Source organism: Rhea pennata, chromosome 1 (genome assembly GCF_028389875.1).
Source record: "Rhea pennata isolate bPtePen1 chromosome 1, bPtePen1.pri, whole genome shotgun sequence".
In the NCBI taxonomy this organism is placed as follows: domain Eukaryota; kingdom Metazoa; phylum Chordata; class Aves; order Rheiformes; family Rheidae; genus Rhea; species Rhea pennata.
In genome coordinates this window covers 79,711,185-79,730,337 of record NC_084663.1, presented here as the reverse complement: position 1 = coordinate 79,730,337, position 19,153 = coordinate 79,711,185, and the positions used below count along the sequence as shown (strand labels likewise).

General features: G+C 38.5%; 1 protein-coding gene across 14 annotated transcripts in view; it reads left to right on the top strand.

Annotated features, from left to right (window-relative positions):
- Window positions 1-19,153, top strand: part of LOC134149675 (potassium voltage-gated channel subfamily KQT member 1-like) — a 263,379-nt gene that overhangs the window by 133,695 nt on the left and 110,531 nt on the right. The window lies entirely within an intron of this gene.

The window sequence follows — 19,153 nt, the reverse complement described above, 5'->3', positions numbered from 1 at the left end:
TTTGTTAACTCTGGTGATCAATTCTGAAACCTAAATACCGGTTAATAGCACTGTGAATAACTCAAAGGCAGCTGTTTATTTGCTCGTGATATTTGTCAAGTATTTTTATAAAAACAGAGGCACAGGATTAGCTTTCAGTTGCTTCCTTGATACCAAAAAGAGATACCCCTCACCTGAGTTTGTGTGTAATATGAGCCTACTCCAACTGGTTATTCAAACAAACTTCTAAGACTGAGGAACACCTGTAGCCTGACTAAGGCTTTTTCCCAGACTGATTGTGTAGCCTTGGACAAATTGCTTCATCTAAAGGTGAAGTTTTGACGGTTTGATAGTTGACTGACAGTTTTGACATGTGACCATGCTGAATAGGTTAGAATTATTCAACTGATTGGCAAACATAGGACAAAAATCAGCCAGGCAGCAGCAGAGATCCCTATTTAGAGATCATACTCTCCTTTAGCCAGGAGGAGTCTAATAAAGTAGTCCTCTGTTAACTCTAAGGACAAAAAGAAGCCTATTTGATATTTTTCTCCATACCGGATGATTGCTTGCTGTCTCTCCCCAAATCAGACATATCCTCACCCCATGCTTAGCACAGATTTTTCTTTAGCACAGTCAGCTTTAACAGCTCAGAAGACCTGTTAACTCCAGTCCTTAAGCAACAGCTAACAAGAAAATTACTGAGCAGCAGAAACTGTATCCAGAGATGACTTTTGAATTGCAATATTTTATTATTGTTATTTATGACTTCAGTTATTAATAATTCTGCCAGTAAGTTTGGTATACAGTGCATGATTTAGCTGTTATTTCAGTGTATTACTATAGCATTCTTAACAAGCCTCTCAAAACTCTTTTCAGGCATTAACTATCTAAATTTACACAGTGGCTAAGGGAAACTTTAGAGACATGGGAAACTTTAGAGACCACTTCACTGATTGCTGATAAGTAGCTGCCTCTGAAGTGAATCTAAATACCTGTTCGGCAGTACCCTAATCAATATCTGAAGACAGGGCATCGATGTATTTCTTTCACCTATTGAAAAGAGAAAGTGCTATTCTTTAGCTTGAAAACATTATACACATTCACTGGTATAGGGTTGGGAGACCTTTTTATCATCATACTTTTTTAAAAAGCTTTGTTTATTCTAAAAAAAGAGGTTAAAATATAACCTCACATTTTGAAGTTAGGATTTTTAAAGCCCTCTCTAGTCCGTTTATCAAATAATTTCAAATTCATATTTCAAGGCTAGTGGCCAACACTAAATATACTTGAAATAAAAATGTAAGGAAAGGAACTTGCTACTAAAATTATTTTGTACTTTTTCTTTGGTGTAAGCAGAATCAGAGCCAATCCAAAATTCTGGTCTAGCTGCGAGGTCTGTTGAGGCACCAGTTCATATCTAGAATGGGTAGTGTTCATTTGATTTAATTTTTTGCAATGATCTTTTCAGGTCCCAAAGAAATTACGGGGGAGCAGGAGGTATTTAATGTGATGAATGCCCTATTGATGCTGCAGTATCATTAGACCTCAGCTGAGAAAGGCTTAGGCCAAGAAATTGGAGTGCTAAAAATGCTTGCTTCAGTAGGTGGCACTATTCCCTCTATGTCACTACTAAATCAACACCCTTATATGGGACTCTGGGGCTAATGAGAAGTAAAGCAAAGAGCCCTGTCAGCTGCGATTACTATAGATCATATGTTTCACCGCCCAGCAGTGATAGACACCAGGTTCCATATTCTGGTCACAAGGCAAAAATTCAGCCTGCCTTCATCCCTTCGAAATGGCTGAGGTGGTTTTGCTTGGTTAGTTGATTTTTTGGAGGGTGAGGATTTGACATGCTGCCTTCAAAGTACCACATATTTATGTGGTGCTGTTTTAATAGCTGCTCTGTTCTTGCTGAGCAAAATTGAAAAATGATAAGCCAAATATCTCTGTCATGTGTAGACTGGGCAACTCCTCATCTCTAGCTTGAAGAAAGCATTGTTCAACTCAGTACAGTGGTAATTACAATTATATAAAAGCAAGTTCAGAACAGACTCACTCTTCTTGTGAAATAATATTCTTATAGAAATCTACAGTACAGTAGTCACAAAACTCTACAACAAAAATACCTGGCATCTGTTACTGAAATGCATTCATATGCAAATGGAGTTTCATCACTTCCCATAGCTGTTAAGCAGCATAAATTAATATATGGTTGTACTATTTAGTTACATGTGGCTTTGCTTTACACTGTAATTTAATATTAGATTAGTTTTTTAGGTTCTCTGTAGAAGTTCATTGTCTTCTTCCTCTAGCTTCAGTGATGACAAGAAAACACAACTGTAGAGTGAGATTTTTTACAGAATTCCCATAGTCACTGAGCATAGTAAGAGCCTCCTTGAGATCCAAGAGGATCCTTGAAGTGAGGTATCCATATAACATGGCTGCAATTTTAAAGCAACTTTGTGGCATCCAGTGGTAATTGTGCCAGCCACAAATAGTATTTGTATCAGGTATGTTGTGTTTGCTTTAAAGCAGGTTATAGAGGAAGGATATTGTTTAGGAAGTGGCTAGAAAGCTTTTCACAGTCAGGGAATTCCCAGCTAAATAGATCCAGCTTAGTTTTTAACCTAGCCAGGCCATGGATGTGAATCTATTGCCATAGGCTTTAACTCAGAACCCTTTAGATTTTGATTCTGTTATTTATCTGGAATGCAGGTTTAATGGTAATTTTGTACTGCATTAGAAGGCATCAGTTAGGAGTCAACAATATCAAAGCAAATTTTCCATAAATCCCATCACCCTTTGCCAAGTACTGTTAGGGCCATCTTCTGTCCTTAATATTCTGTCCATGAACATTCCTGGATATTCACCACATAAGGCTAAGAATAGTTCAACCATTTAAGGGCCTAAGCTTACACACAGAGTATGCATGAGTAGAGGATTCCTCAGCTGGATCACTGTTAAAACATTCTAGTAGTCTATGTTTATCAGTAACAAGGTAACAAAACAGCATTATCTGTTTTTAACTTTCTTACCTTTAATAAAATATTAGTTCTCAGTCAAACTAAGGCTCAGTTCCTGGGTACAAGCAAATAGAGGTTTTTGTAATTACTAGTTCTCTTTTAGCCTTGGTAGTGATATTTAACCATAAGTCAAATATTTGTGTATGTTATTAATCTAGTTTATCCATATGGTATAAAGTGGTATAACCAAAGAATGCAATAAAATAAGAAATAAATTCAGTAAAACAGCCTAAAACTGTAAACAGAGTTGAGCAATCCATTTGTAAATCCATGCCGCCTCTGACATACTCAGGTATCCTTTAAGATACTAAATCAATCTGCACAGTTTTTCTGCCAGATTTGTCTGGATTCAGGTCAGAAAACACTGGAAGAATTGATGTCTGCTTGCAGTATCACCAGGACTGTGTGTTTTCATTTGTCACCATGTAGCTTCAGTCTTGTTTTCCAGTATATGACAGATCAGTTGCAGTATCTTGATGGTGACACTGAAACTTTTTTCTTCTTTCTCCTTTGCAGCCCCAGGGCTGCGAAGTCTAACTCATTCCAAAAGTGATAGACTTAAAAATGAATACAATGAGAGGGGGCTGGATGGGGGGATTTTTTTCTGCTTTCTACAAAGTCTTCTTGTGTAGAAGTATGCAGAGTTCATGTTGGAAACTTTTCTCAGCACTCATAAGGGCTTTCTTTTATGGTCATTTTAAAGAAAACTGAGATTCCTGTACTGGCATCATGGTTCAGGGGCAGTGATTTTTAATAAATCATGAGTATTTGTAACATTACAGCCTGGTTATCTATGTATTCATTGATAAGTACCAAATTCATGCCTAAGTATTAACGTAAGTGTGTACATACTGCAGAACAGTGTTTTTCAGCTTGTGATCTGTGGCTCCATAGATAACTTCTAGGGTGGCCACAGAAGTTAGCAATGAATAAATATGCAGTCATTAAGTTAAAATCTTAATGCAGAAGTTCAGACCTATATCAAACAAACAAACAAACAAACAATCAAACAAAAAGTAGTCATCCATAAATTGAAAAATTTGAAAAACCTTGTCCAGAGGAAGATGTGGAAGTGGAGAAAACAGAGGCACATCCAAGAAGATTGCAGGAGACTAAAGTAGCAAAGAGACCATGGGTTTGTCTCTTGGCACACTGACATGCAATGCAAGTGGCTTTAAATAAACAAGTCCAAATATTCGATGCTTTCTAAGAAACCACCACATGAAACTCTGCATGGATCTATTGGGGCTGCCAAGGAGGTGGGCTGCCGCCTCAGACAGAGTCCTGCTGCAACAAAACCACTTTGGGTGCTAATGTTAATTTAGATAGGGCTTGCAGTATAGGCTGCCCTCCAAGCGGAGGAAGAGATGGGCAGCTGGAATAAACTGCTAATCCTTAGTGATCAGGCAAGGCAGAAAAAAGGAAAGGAAGGACACACAAAGGTAAAAGAACATTTCAAGAATTCCAGCACAGGTAAAGAACAGGGTAGGAAACAGAGAGCTAAACTACATGCCAAAATCATGCATAGATAGGTACCAGTAGGTGTTGTCAGACCTTTTCCTCCCACCCTAAAGTTATGTGTTGACTTAAGTACAATGAAGTTACTCTTCATTGTAACAAATAAGTTAAGAAAAGGAGACGAGGTTTCTGTCAGCATTAAGTAGTAAAACTTATTTCAGAAACAAACTCGTTGAACTATTTTTATGACATGCTATTCCTACTATGTCATAAAAGAATAAAAGAAAAAAACACAAAAAATTAAAAGTCAGCTAGTAAAAAATTACTCTCTGAAATGAAAGAGCAATAGAATAAAAAACAAATTATCTTAATATTTCTTTTGAGCTCAATATATTTTTTAAGTTTATGTTTTGGTGAGAATAGCATTTTTTGTAAGAAAAATACTCCAGCTAAGTCTTCTCGACATACTTTACTGCTTGTTGCACGGTACTCACACAGTGAAAAAGCTGCCAGTTTCTTTCCCAGTAAGTAGAGGAAATCAAACACTGTGTGCATATTATTCACAAAAATAAAACTGGGTTAGTGAGGGAAAACTGAAGAGGGCAGTTCAGGTTGTACATGATATGAGTTGTTCTGGAAATGCCTGCCTCTCATGGAAGACAAAGGCAAACTAGGCACCTAAATTAAGTACCCTAAATTAGCTAAGATTAATTAACATTGGGATGAGCTCATAGCTGTTAAACTAACTCCCTCCTGACACATGCACGTGACATGAAATAATTCTGCAACCCTCCTTGGACCTGTGCTCAGTCTGGTAAAGCAGCATTAAGACAACCAACCACCTTGTTCACATTCATAGGTCCATCTTGCAGAGCTCAGCTTAGCCTGGGAGGAACGAAGGCAAGACTGCCAGAGTCCAAGAAGATTATGAATGATGAAAGTCAGACGCAGCTCTTTAAATTATAGCAAATAAGACTGCCCCTCACAGGGACTGCAGCCTATGGAGATGTTGCACCAGCAGGATGGGGCTCTGCAGTGGGCACCTGTGGGGTAGAGGCAATCTCCAAGTGCTGGCCAGCCTGGAAGCTCCTCTGAAAGGAGGGAATGGAAAAGGTCTTATAGAGCTCCCTTGGTTTCTTACTCTGAGGGCAGCCACATCAGAAATACTCAGAGATCTAGTGCAAGGAGTCACTGATTTATCCCTTTCTGTGTCCCACTGCACAAAGCTGCCAACTTCCCCCAAGCTGAGTGGCTGAGTGGAGCAAGATTCAAGGATTTCAGGGGAAATTATGTGCTGCTGGTCATCCTGCTCGATGGGGCTGTGCGTGGACAAAGAAGAAGAAAAAAATGTCTGAGATTGACTCTTGGGAGCATTGCTTCCCCCCCCCCCCCTTTTTTTTTTCTTTTCCTGGGAAGAGGTTGCTGTATCAGAGCTTCTTTATTGGCCAAAGGCAGCTTGTTCCATGCACCTTGCAGAAAGTTTGTTTCATTGTTGGTCATCACCACGCAGTAGGTGACCTAACCAGGATTGTTTACAATGTGATGCCTTAGCAGCTGCTGCAGTCACTGCCCAGAGCTGTCAGGGCTCATGGTTTTATGGCACTTTCATCACCATCTGTCACTCCCTTCATGGGTATAGTGTGCGCGACTTGCCACCTTTTCCCCCCTCCCACTGCACACACACACTTGCTTTTAAGTAGTGCAGCATGAACGGTGACGCCCATCTTCATCTTCTGGTCCATTTTGAGGGATTACTGGTGACAGCAGCTAGATAAGATGGACCATGTAGCCCAGAATTAGGGTTTAAGAGTAGAAAAAGTAATGTTATTATACTGCTATAGGAATAGTCTGTCTTCAGTACCATCTGAAGACAGGTGCCAGGTCACCCCAATGTAGCTTGTCAGGTAGTTATGGATGTTTGGCCTGGCCTTCTGAAAAGCAAAGTGAACTCAAGTTTACTCTTGTTAATGCTTTATGTTCAAATGATAAAGAATAAAACACACATAAACACATATTTTTAAATATAAGCATTTGTTTATGTATACACAGACACACCCTAAGGTTAAATGTCACATACTTGCCAAGAAACATACATTATGTCAGCCTGACACATTTGAATTGCCACATCCAGGATGTTCTTTTCATTTCTTCAAAACAAGAGAGAAGTCCAAGTGTACTGTGGCAATCTTAAGCCCCACAGTTCCCTTCCACCTCTAATCAGTGTGTGTGTCATGAGCACATATGGTACAAAATCAAAACCTCAGAGAAGCAACCCCTGAAAATAGAGATCTGCTTTTCCAGGCCTTAATTTTCAAGCTGGGGAGCTCTTAATGCTTGTAAGCTTAATACTGTGCATTATACTGTTATCTGCATTGCCTGGGAGGTTTTGAGGCAGAGATTGTGGCTGAAAGTAAACTTCACTGTAGCAATTTTTCCCCCCTCTTACGTGTTCTTCTGATTGGTCATTTGATTATAGTGAATTCCCAAAGGCTCATGGATTAAAAACAAAGGCTGGTTTGTAAGTGAACTTGCTGTTGATGGATTAGGGCAGTGTGCCGGCTGTAACTAGATCCACAATACAAGTTCATTCATTTGGAGTGCAGCTCTCGACTCGCCTTACACTCTCCCTGACTCGGCTCTTTACCATCCAGCTAGTGAAACTTTACACCTTCACGATTTTATCACAGCCTCAGTTCACCAACAATGTGTATCGTGCTGTGAAAAATATAAATATAAATCAAAGTCCTGCATATGGTATAGTGGTAACCTTTTCAAAGACCGCCTGTTTTGGAGGCAGTGGCTAAATGGATTTTTTGTGCATACATTTGTGTGCATGATGCATATAAACATATAACAATCAAAGGCCACCATAACAGAGCATTCTTATTTTCTAAGTTGTCATTCCATGGTATGAGCCCCCCAAAATCACTTTGCAATACAGTAGGCTAAGTTTGTGATATTAATAGCAATAGATGCCTTTTAGATTTTCTCTTTAAAGACAAATACATTCTAAGAAGATATGTTTTTATATTATCAGATAGAAGGTTCTAACAAAGCATGGCCACATTTCCACAATATGCAGAAGGGAATTCTCACTTTTTTTTTTTTTTTTTTTTTTTTATCTTCCTAACACTCTTTAACTCCCATGCCACTCAGAGGATTCCCAGTCCTGGGATCTTTAAGAGCTGTCATTACACTTCTCAAGTCTGATGAAAGATAAGAAAAGGAACAACTGGTTTTAATCATGGAAGAGTCCAAGTCCTAGAAATCTTTCCAGAAGTTACTCCTGAGAGCTGACATTTGCTGAAGCCTCTTCTCCTCTCAGCGCATGTGCGCTTATTCACCAAGTCCGGAGTTACTCCCCTCCAAATCTTTTGTCTTGCCAAATATTGTCCATAGTGGGTGAGAAGACTACACTGTGATGTACTTTTGCAAATTATGCATGATAACTATTTCTACTATGGAAGAGATCCAGGACTAGGAGTGCAAAAGCCCAGAACATAAAGCCCCCAGCAAATGTAATCAAGCCAAGACTGCAATGTCCAAATGGCAACTCTGTGTAAAGTAAACCTCTCTAAAGCCTTTAGTCATTGCTCCTCTTGATTTTTTATACAAGCCTCATCTGCTTTTCTCACCGAGAATTAAGTCACAAATCTTACAAATATGCTTTTTCTTGGGGTTACCTCTAGCAGATAAAGCTACTCTTTGCATTTTTCAAAGTGAAAACCAAGTTACAGAAAGATTATGTGATTTACAAAACTAGAAATCTGAGGCAGAATGAGTAGTGAATCCAGTTTTGCAAAGATTTGCTTTTGTTCTACTGCAAGAGCTCACCTATGCCATGAGGTTAACTGTTCTTCCTCTGAGGAGGTGATTTACACCAGCCATGGGCTTACCCATATAAGAGAAAAGAAAAAGCAAAATTCAGGAAAACTCACAAGTACATTACACTTGCTACTTCTAGGTCTTCCCCAGCACTACATGAGTTTTCTCTTCTGTTATGCTTTGCTTCTACCTCTAACAAACATGACCAACCGCGCACAATTACCAGCCAGCCTTAGTTGTGACTAAGGCTTTTCTGGTTTAATTCTCTGAAACATTACAGTGCTTTCTTCCTCATTTCTTGTTAAGCTTTTAACAGAGGCTGAAAAAGCCACAAACAAGAAGAGTGCAACAGCTTTTGAAATATATTTAATGAACAACAAGCTCCTCTGTATTTTATTTCATGCTTTTTACAAAAACAGATACTTTTATATTAAGTGTTGCTAACATGTCAAAGTTCTGAGGAAAACTGTTTTTCTGGTTTTGTCATAGAGAAGTTTGATATTTGGAAGGTTGATTTCTGGAGAATAGGTTTTATTTTTAAGCAAAACTATTTTTTTTTCATTTCGGTCATTAGTTTTTCTCAGGAAAAAATAATTTCTTTACCTGCTGCAAGCTCCTCTGATAATTTTTTAAACAAATAGAATAAAACCACACTGAGACAACAGTATGAACCAAAGTTTGCTGTGCTGCTCATCAATGGATTTAGCTGCTATTAAAGCTTCACTTGTATTTTTCTCCATAAGAGAAAAAAAAATGCCTATTGGAGTAAAGGCAAAGGGAATGAAATATGTTCCCTTTATGTGACTTGACAGTACAAAACTTTGGAAGAGTTTTATGGAGGAAAGAGAGAAATCTCCCCTCTCTGTGTCTCAAGCTTAGTTTTAGGTTACTCAAGTTAAATAACATTTTATTACTTGGCTTAGATTTTTTTATTAGTAACTTTGAGTACTCACAATGGAGCCATTTTTCACATTACTGCAATCCATAACATTTGGGTTTGTCTCATCTGAGAAAATAATTGTAAACAGGAGTATATAATATGAAGAAAAGCAAGGGGGAAGAGAAAGCAGCATGCATGTTTGGAGTGTCTGAAAATGAATGGATGACCCTTCAAGCATCTGTGCCTTCTAATTGTCGGATTGAGCCTGTGAAAAAGCAGTGGTCCAGAGCAGCCTGTCTCAAATTAATTAGTAAGTAGTCACAGCCTCATTCTAGCTCCTGCCAAACTGGTGTCTGCAGGACTGGATGAAAATGATCTTCATATCTGCATCCTTAGTGTCATTCCAGCAGTAGGATTCAACAGCTGAATGACAGCTAGCAAACCAACAGTCATGGAAAAAAGAGCAGACTTTCCCTGGACTTTGAGCCCTGGACATTGTCATTTCCAGAGACTGTACGGATCAGACTGTGAAAGAACGTTACCTATAGCTCCTCACTATAGCACTTCACTCTATGCAAATAAATAAAGGCTAAGTGTCAATCTTATTTCTTTCACCACACTGATTGCTGAGACAAAGAGTCAAATTGCTGAAAATTACCTGAGTTGCCTAATGTCTTTTGATGGCTGTGCTAGTGCGATTGTGCTGGTATAATTAGGACCAGCACTTGCTGAGTCCGATCCAAGCACACAGTTGTGCAAAGAATTTCAGGTTTAAATCAATTGTATTTGCTATAATGCAAATCCTATATTTGAAAAGGCTGAGTTGTTGCTGGATATGCTGGTGTGGGTAAGTGCACAGCTACCAGCTGCTTCAAATGGACCACTGCATGAAGTTGTGCTATTTATATAACTCTTGTTTATGAATTTGGAGCACAAGAATAATCATGTTTTTATGTGAAGTCAAACCAGTCAACATCCTGGGCATGCCTATGACTGTGAGAATTCTGCTGATGTGAAGAAATATACTGGTTTTAAAACAAATCACCATGCCTGGCACCAGGCTTTTTGGAATTAGGTAGTAGGAATATTTATGCAACATATATTTCATATACTTTGCAAAAAAATTACTGTGATGCCCAAGAAAACTGATTCAGATTTACCACTGTATTTTTGACTCAGATTTGGGAATACGCCATAGTTTAGTTCCTCGTAGTATTTGAAGATGATCTCATTCTGTTTATCTTCTCATTTGTTAATTTTTGAGCATTAATTAACACCAGATTCCATTTTTCTTTTCCTTCCATGAGCTCTATCTCACATTCAAAACGAAAGTTATTGTTATATATTTATTGTCTAACTCTAGGTAATTACCAATTGAATCTAACAGCCATTGTGATGCATTTTAAACGTGTGGCCTTGGCTATTACAATTTCAAAGGCCTTTACACTTTTTTCTTGATTATATCTGTATTAGCTCTTCTCTCTGCAGAAATGAGGGTGGCAGAATTTTCCAACCCTTCCCCCACCCTATTTTCTGTCATGTGGAATCTTTATTTTTTCTATTTATACTTACGTGGAGTTGGACTTCACAGCCCCTTTCAAGTCCCTTTCACCATCCAAGCTATTTGAGATCACCTTTGAGATATACACCTTATATAAATTTTGCCTTGATTTATTTCACTGGGACCAAGCCTTCACCAGGATCCTGTTTCTTGGCCCAATTCCTGTAAATGTATCAGGTAAATAGGAAACCACTAACCCATCTGGAAAATTAATCATTCATCTTTTTATAACCTGCTTAGACTCCAATAAAGATAGCTGAGCTGCGCTTTCCTTCCAGTTGAAGGCATAGAAAGACATGCTGAGCCCAGATCTCTCTCCAGATAAGATTTTACTTAGAAATCTAAAGAAAACCTTAAGTAAATCCCCTCACTAGTCGATCTAGGAATCTTGAGACCATATATATTTTATCAAATTCATGTCTCCTTACAACCACATCGTTGTTACCATATTGTGTATGCTATCAGTTAAGACTGATTTTAGAACAGTTTCTTTAAGATTGCTACTTCTAGGTTACGATCTAAACGTCTAAAGCACAGAGCTCTCTTTTTGCTCTGTCCCTAAATTTTTGAAGCACAGTAGTGTGCAGCTGAGCAACAATAGAGAATTTGCACAAAAAAAACAAGAGAGTGAATGTGAGCTGAAAGTCTTACTTCTTCAGTTCCTTTGGTCTCTGTGCTTCTGTGCTAAACTTTTCACTGTCTTGGCAACATAGATATAATATTTAACAGAAACTTTGAGCTTGTGCTTAATCGTATTGCCTCTTCTAGATGAGCAGTGCAACTCAGCTGATTCTGCTGAAGAGCAGATTCTGCTGCCACTTAAATATACATATACATAAAAATAATTGAAATTATGTGGTAATATACATATATATGTGTATGTAATAAGCACCTTCCGTAACAATTAGCTACAACTCAACATTAGGTCTTTTTCAGAGCCTTACCATTAAATCATTAACCATTGATTTCAAACTCCTAACCATTCTAAACAAAATTTAACATTTTAAAAAATCCAGATCTTTGAAAATGAATGGCTAAGAGCTCCACTGAGTTCCTCTACTGCCAGTGAGCCTGTGTTACTTGCTAGCATTTTCCTTCCTGCTGCTGCAGCACAATACCTTAATGTTTATAAATGTACACACACACACCAGTACCTATGATGATGAAATAACGAGCAATAATACTTGTCATTCTGTTATTAAAAATAAACAAGTAAAAAGCTATGCATATGGGATTCAGATGCCACAGAACACAGGTTTGTACCTCATCTCAGCTGACCTCTAGCCTCTATTCCAGAAGGGTACAAGTCTTCAATACAACCTAAGTCATGTCTACCCGAGTAAGAGAGATACCAAGAGAGATAACTTGGGAGGGAGACTAGAGTGGCCATGGACACTTATGTTTAAGCTCCCTTGTCACTATGTTTGTCTGGGCTAAGAAAAGTGATTTAGCTTCTAACAGGTGAAAATTTTAAAGGTATTTTGAAGTTACTTAATAATTGCCATACACAAAGAAAACTTATGAAATTGCCCAGTGTACTGTAACAGATCTGTGAGATCAAGCTTTCATCATCCCATTAGCAGTTTTCTAAGAGCTCTGGAATCAAAATGTTCCCAGTCTGTATCCAGTCCTACCCCACTCCACTCAGCGCGTGCATAAATATTTTTTTGAAGCCATCAGGCTTCCCAAACTTCCCCTGCAGAAAGAGGTGACTGTAAAGAGATAAGATTCCCAAACTCAAGGGTGAAAACAGTGGATGCATCTGTTTAGCTTACAACAGGCTTATTTTTACGTACAAAGGTGCTTGCAAACTTCATTTCATCACTAGGAAATGACAGGAAGAAAATTATTTAGAAGTTCTTAAAATATTTTTAAAGTAAATAAGAAAATACAAGAAGTAAGTAGGAAAATATATAGAATGCAACATCAAGAAAATACTGCAAACAGAAAACTATTAACTATTAAGTTGTGTAGCCTTTTTATCAAAGGACTGATAAAGCAATCATGTGAATGCAATAAATGATCTTTTCCCAGCTAACTAATCAGTCTGTAATGGGTGACGCCAAGTTCTTATCTACACAAGAAAGCAGAATTGTGCCATCAGCTGGGCTGATGAACCAGTGCCAAATATCAGCTAACTGAAGATATGTTTACTGGTAAATGCAATCAACGCTGGCTCATTCTGGTGCTGGTTAGTCCCTGCTCCAAGGAGTTCTGGTCATGGTTAGCTGATCCCATAGAGGTAAGTCTTGCTGCTGTTGCAATTTGCTCAGGTTCAGAAATGTTGCCAAAGAGTGTTTGTCTACTCCTAGACAGGGTCCATGTTGCACAGCTTGCTCTGGGTTACATGCACAAGGATGACCACACCGGAACGCCTGAGAAACCCCACGTTGCTAAGTTGCTGTAAAACTGCTCTTTTACCATAGTATATTGTCCCATACTGCTTCCGTTCCCATATTTGAATGTATCTCAGGATAACAAAAGCTACAGGAAGCAGCTAATAGTCTGCAGAAGGCCTAGGTAAGGAAGACCTTTGGTAATTCAGTACCATGGCTACTAGGTAGAGCCACAATGTCCATAATGACACTGTTTTGACTGCCGAGCTGCTACTAAAGGACAAACAGCCAAAGAATTTGATCCTTAAAATCAAGTGAAGGCAAGATTTTACAGGTACTCCTCTTAGAGATGAAGTCATATTGGCAAGTTACTATCTCTGGCTGTATCTCTATTTTTTGTGTGTGATCAAAAAATTCAGTCACCAGATTAATCTCTCTCACACCTTCCATGACCCCAAGGTCTGTTGCAATGCTGCTGTAATTGCCCAGTTCTAATTACTCAGGTGCTAGTGATATCCATATGATTGAAAATGCACTTTTCAAGACACTCGGAGTACAGAACAGTCCTGCAGCTAGGGCAGTAGCTTAATTAAGGGATTCAGTTTTGGATTCAGTTTTCAGCTCTGACACAGAATACTCACATGACATTGAGCAAGTCATTGAACCTGGTTCTTCTCTGTAAGATTTAGATAATAAAAAACTCCTTATTCTACTGGAAGGATAAATGCTTTCACTGTTGAGAACTCTTTCAAGATCTTCTGACGAAAGCCAGGTACTACTATTAGGATGCTGATGCTGGTGTCTCTTGTACGTCTTGGTGTCTCTTAGGATACTGATGCTAGTCTCTCTTCTAAGATTACTGAAACCTTTCCAGACTTCTGGCTAGTTTCAAACTAATACTTAAAAAAAGAGGGGGGGGCGGGAAATCAAAAAACATGCACAGACAAAGTAGTTCGCCTGCACATGAGCCACAGATCCACTTAATTTTCCTCAAGTGGCAAACTCCCAGTTTTTCAAGTCAGGATTTCTGAAACAGCCCTCTGGAATCATCTGTTGCATGTCTTCCCTTATCCCACCAAGCAGGAGAAAAGAGAACAGAAATTCTTCAGCTTATATATTTCTTCAGCTTTTTCTAACACTTTGTGATCCTGTGTGAACTCTCTCTTGACCCCAGCCCATGTGGGGTCATGACCTGCAACTGGAGAACACTTGCCTAAATCTAAGATGTCAGCTGGGCTGCTTCTCCGAGGTGGTTTGACAGTTGCCCACTTCTGTGGCTGTAGTGCATTCTTGGAGGGGAAGCTCTGAACTGCCAGTTCTTAAGATGTTATGTTTCATTTACATCAATGAGTTTGCTCCACAGAGTGCATGGAGGAGCAAGGAGCACTGCATAAAATGAGGCTTCTGCTTAAGCTTTTCGACTAGCTATGATTCCTGAAGCCTCAAGCTATTTTCTTCTTAATTTCATTTTTATCCTGGCATGGCTCCAATGTTAAGATGAGAGAATTTCCCAAGTAATTTTTTTAAAAAGAAGTCATTTTTCATTGATTAGACATAACTCTCTATGCGAAAGAGAACTAGATGTCAGAAGAAAACCTGTATAAAAGGAGAGTGTAACATTTAAAAGAGGGTTGCATGTATTTTGCATGCTCTCTGTGAACGGGATCTGCAAAGCTGGAAGCTTCAGCAGAGACAGGTTGAGTAGGGAATAGTAGAGTGTAGCAAATGCCATCAACAACTGGGAAACCGAAGAGTGGAGAAGAGTGGTGGAGAAGGAAAGGGCTTGAGAGAAGGTAGAAGAAGCACGAAATGGAGCAGAAAACTTTGATGAGTATATTAGCATTGCCAAGGGGAAAAGAGACACAGAAAGGAAATCATTGGGAACACATAGCTTCAGGGAGAGGGAGATACGATTTGCTGAAGAATAAGAAAGACACAGGTGATAAAGGGCTGACCCAGCTTTCTTTTTTGGCTGCTCACCAAACTGGTGGGCCCCAGGCCTGCCTACTCTAACCATGTCAAACACATGTATGACAGGTTATATTTTCCTCTAATTCTCAAATTAGGGATTATTGCTGCAGGTAAGAATTTAGTGGGAACTTGATGATGATGTATGTGTCTCAAAAAGACAAAGCTTTGTCAGCACTTATGGAGCAATTCCTTGCCCACAGCAGGCAAGAAACTCTCAGGTCTGCTGGCACCAAGATCAAATGAATGGGAGCAGCTGATTCTTGTGTACATCTTTTGAGGCTTCACAGCTCACAGATCCTAAATTGCCTTGGCTTTGCTGATTGGGATTCAAAATCTTCACTCTTTGGTACCAGTGCCATCATGGACAGACCTCTGCCCTCAGCTCCTGTGACTTACATTAGATTTTAGTATTTGCTCTTTCCTTGCCTTTTCAGGCACATTTCCTAGATAGAATCTCCTCTCTGTCACCATTTCCTGAAAATGGACACTTGCAGCCTATGACAGTTTGTCTTAGATTCCCAGACTAATCTGACCCCCCAAGTAACCCCAGGAGCTTGAGCATGTCTTCTTCCAGAAGTGCAGGTGTGTGGCTACTCCGGCTATTATCCCTCCTTGGTGACACATGGCTGGCCATAGGTGACAATGAGCAGATGGACTGTGTTTGAGGTCTAAAATATTACTGTATTCTCTCTGTGGCATAAAAATAACAAACTGGAGAGGATGCTTCTTTCATTCACCTCACTGCTCAGAAGCATTATTTGGATAAAGATTGCCCATTATCTATATTCTTGCCTTCTGAACCAGAGAGATGTTCTGGCTAAGCTTAACTGTGACAAATGCCTTGCAGAAACCAAGCTCCTCTGCCTTTCTCATAGAAAATCCCTGTGCTTCTTACCCCCTTTCTTTCTTCCCTTATAGCTTCCTGCCTGGTCATTTTGCATCTAGGAATTTTCCATTTGCCAGACATCTGCCTTCTGAAGAGGCATTTGGAGCAAGGAGTTATCTTAAGCTTTAGTCAACTTCCTTAGAAAATCAATTGTTTAGCTGAAGTACAGTTGTTACCTCTAAATGCCTTCCATTATTTGTGGTGTGGTACGTACATGGTGGGGGCCCTGTTGTCAGAAATGGAGACAGCTAGATATGTTCTGTGCTATAACAACTTTTCATAGCTGACTTTCTCGTGTTTACCCAAATGTATAAACTTCCATCCATAGATTTTTCCAAATGACCACTACAATTATTGTTTCTATTTTCATTTTACACAAAATCCCATATTTTCTTGGCTATTCAGGGTCCCAGCATCAGACACGTGGTATCTATTCTGAGAGGGGAAATCGTTTTATGGTTTATCTTAAAAAATGGTGAGGTATGATTGTTATTGTTTATTTTGAAAATGAACAGCACTGAAAAAAACTATAATTTGAGGGCAAAGGAGGCACATTTTCCTTGTCATACATTCTTGGTTCTGATATCACCTAACAGGGAAATTAGTATGTAGCTAGTTTAATATAATACATCCAGAGAGAAAAGAGATGCCTTTGATTAACAAACTTTTTTGTAACAAGATAAAGATCAAGACCTTAACAAAAGCCATTAAGGTTCAAGACAGTGTAAAAACAGTCTCTGCCTGCTCCATAGTATTAAGCATCATTATTTGATCCCTTTAAAGTCACAGACTGAGTTTCACATCTCCATCGTACAGAGGACACCAACCTGAGAGTGGTCCTAACAGATGCATATCCAGTTTGTCTTTAGTTTTGCCTTTGAAGGTATTTGTATTTTGGCAGCATTACTATTCTAGGATTCATGTAATCTTCACATGGCAGAAGCCTTGGAAATTTTAGCTGTTTCTCCGGGGAACTCTGAGAAACACTAGGATGGTAATAGCTTTAACTTAAAAATAATAAAAAAAGCTCTTTACAATCCTGATCTTTTGCCTATTTCCACCATTCTCTTTGAGACAATATGTGCTTCATTATGCGCCTGCTTTTAAATCCATTCATCAAAATTGTGTAACATAAAGAAAACTGGAAAAAAATTTGCAGAAAATATAATTTGAAAGAAAAATGAAGTTCAGTCAGCTATCAGGATTACCAGTATTTGTGTATGCATTAAAAAGTTGAAATATTCTATTGTGAAAGAAATGAAAAAAATGAAATCCATATATGTTTACATGTTATGACAGTGTCAAATGGAGGGAATTCAGTAAGAAATCTAATACCCTTTGTTAGATCTATATATTCAGTAAATCATGCTTATAGTTAAATATGGATTAGACAAGCCATAATTAATTTGTCAGATTTTGACTGAATGCCAGTATCCTTGTTACATATATGACATTTTAATCAACTTCATCTTTGAAACTGAAGGTCTATTGGAGAAGGAATTTCCATCTGACCTGTTGTAGTTTTTTAATGGTAGGCAAAAAAAAGGAAGAATGAAATGATCTAGAAGCAAATTGCTAAGTTAGGCAAACTGTGGTGAGACATAATGAGATAATCAAAATGGATGTTGAGAGGGAAATAAAAGCATTTCTTACATTGGGTTCCCTCTGATATTTCATGTGATTTTCATATACTATGCAGTAAGTAAACTGCTTAATAAAGTTCTCCTTCTTGCTGAAAAACACATGATATGGATAGTCTGGTCATGATTCATTAAGTCCTTTGAAAAAGTAAGGATTGTTACAAATGCATCAGCTCTGCCTTATTAACCTCTTAGCAATCAGGGAACAGCAATGAGCTGAGAAAGAGCAGAGGTGATTTTGCAAGCACTCTCATTTACAGATCCCTGATACAAGGACAATATCTTTGGAATATTTATTATAGATGTTGGAATCCTAAGTCTTTAATCACTTTGTTGCTAATTAATACCCTATTTGTTTCTGTCACTGGCTAAATACTAGATGCGCAAAATTCCACATGTCAAAGTACTTAATGTAATCAGGTAATACATTAGTGAGGTGCTGCTCAGCTGTCAGTCTACTGGAATGTCAGAGGATTCCAAGAAAAGCATTGAAAGGACAAACAAACAAACAAAAAAGGATGGTGGGAGTGAGAAGTGTGAGATGGTGTGCAAGATCTCCTTTGGAGTTAGCTAGTAATGGCCTGCCTCTCCAGCTAAAAAATACTTAGGCTCACTCCTTGAAATTGCACTGCCCTCTGCCACTGGTGGAATGTGATTTCACTCTGAAGTAGTTGGCTGCAGAAGTGTACTGTGTGATGCAGGCTGCACAAAGAGCTTCTACAATAGACATGAGAATCAAAACAAAAGCCATCATATTAGAGAAATGTATCTTAAGCAGATGACTCAGACTATTTCTGTGCTGAGCAATAGTTTTCTAGGTTTGATGGTTCTGATTTCTGGGTATAATATTTCTAACAAACAAATAAACATGAAATAAGACCATTTGCAATGAAAAGCTAAGACAGTATCATCATATTCTTATTCGGGTCTCTAGTAACATAATGTCCCCAATTTATTATATTGCTTAAAGAGTTTCAGGACAAGTATCATGTTACCGGGTAAAATAGTAACTTCATATGTTAAAATTTATCATAAGTTAACCCCTTTCCTCCTGTTTTACCTATGTTTTTGAAAAGTCACAATAGAAATCTTGAAGCTGGGTGGATGGGTATACTTTAACTATTTTCCCTGCCTTAAGAGCCATCAATGTCTCATTTTGTTCAGTCTAGCTCAGCCCAGGGCTCTAACAAATACTGTTTGGTACCTGTGCAGTTCCCTCTAAAGGTGTGCAATCTTATTATGTGACTCCTAGCCTGAAGAACAGGCCAGTGCATTTTCTAAAGTTATACAAGAGGGAATTGGCCTATACAGCAAAAATTTCTTAACTCAATTCTGGAACTAGGTAATCACATTATTTCAACAGCATACGTATCCAAGGCCTAAAAAGCTTAGTTTTACTGGCAAGTGGTTACTACAGAAAGTACCTGAAAAGGAAATTTTCCTCTATGTGTGTCTGAATCTATGCATACCGGCACACACATGTCCACATATCATTCCATCGTATACAGAAAACTATTTTTTTCCTGTAGCTTATTATTACTGATCGACTGATAAAAGGACAGAGAAAATCTAAACCAACTTTATAGTG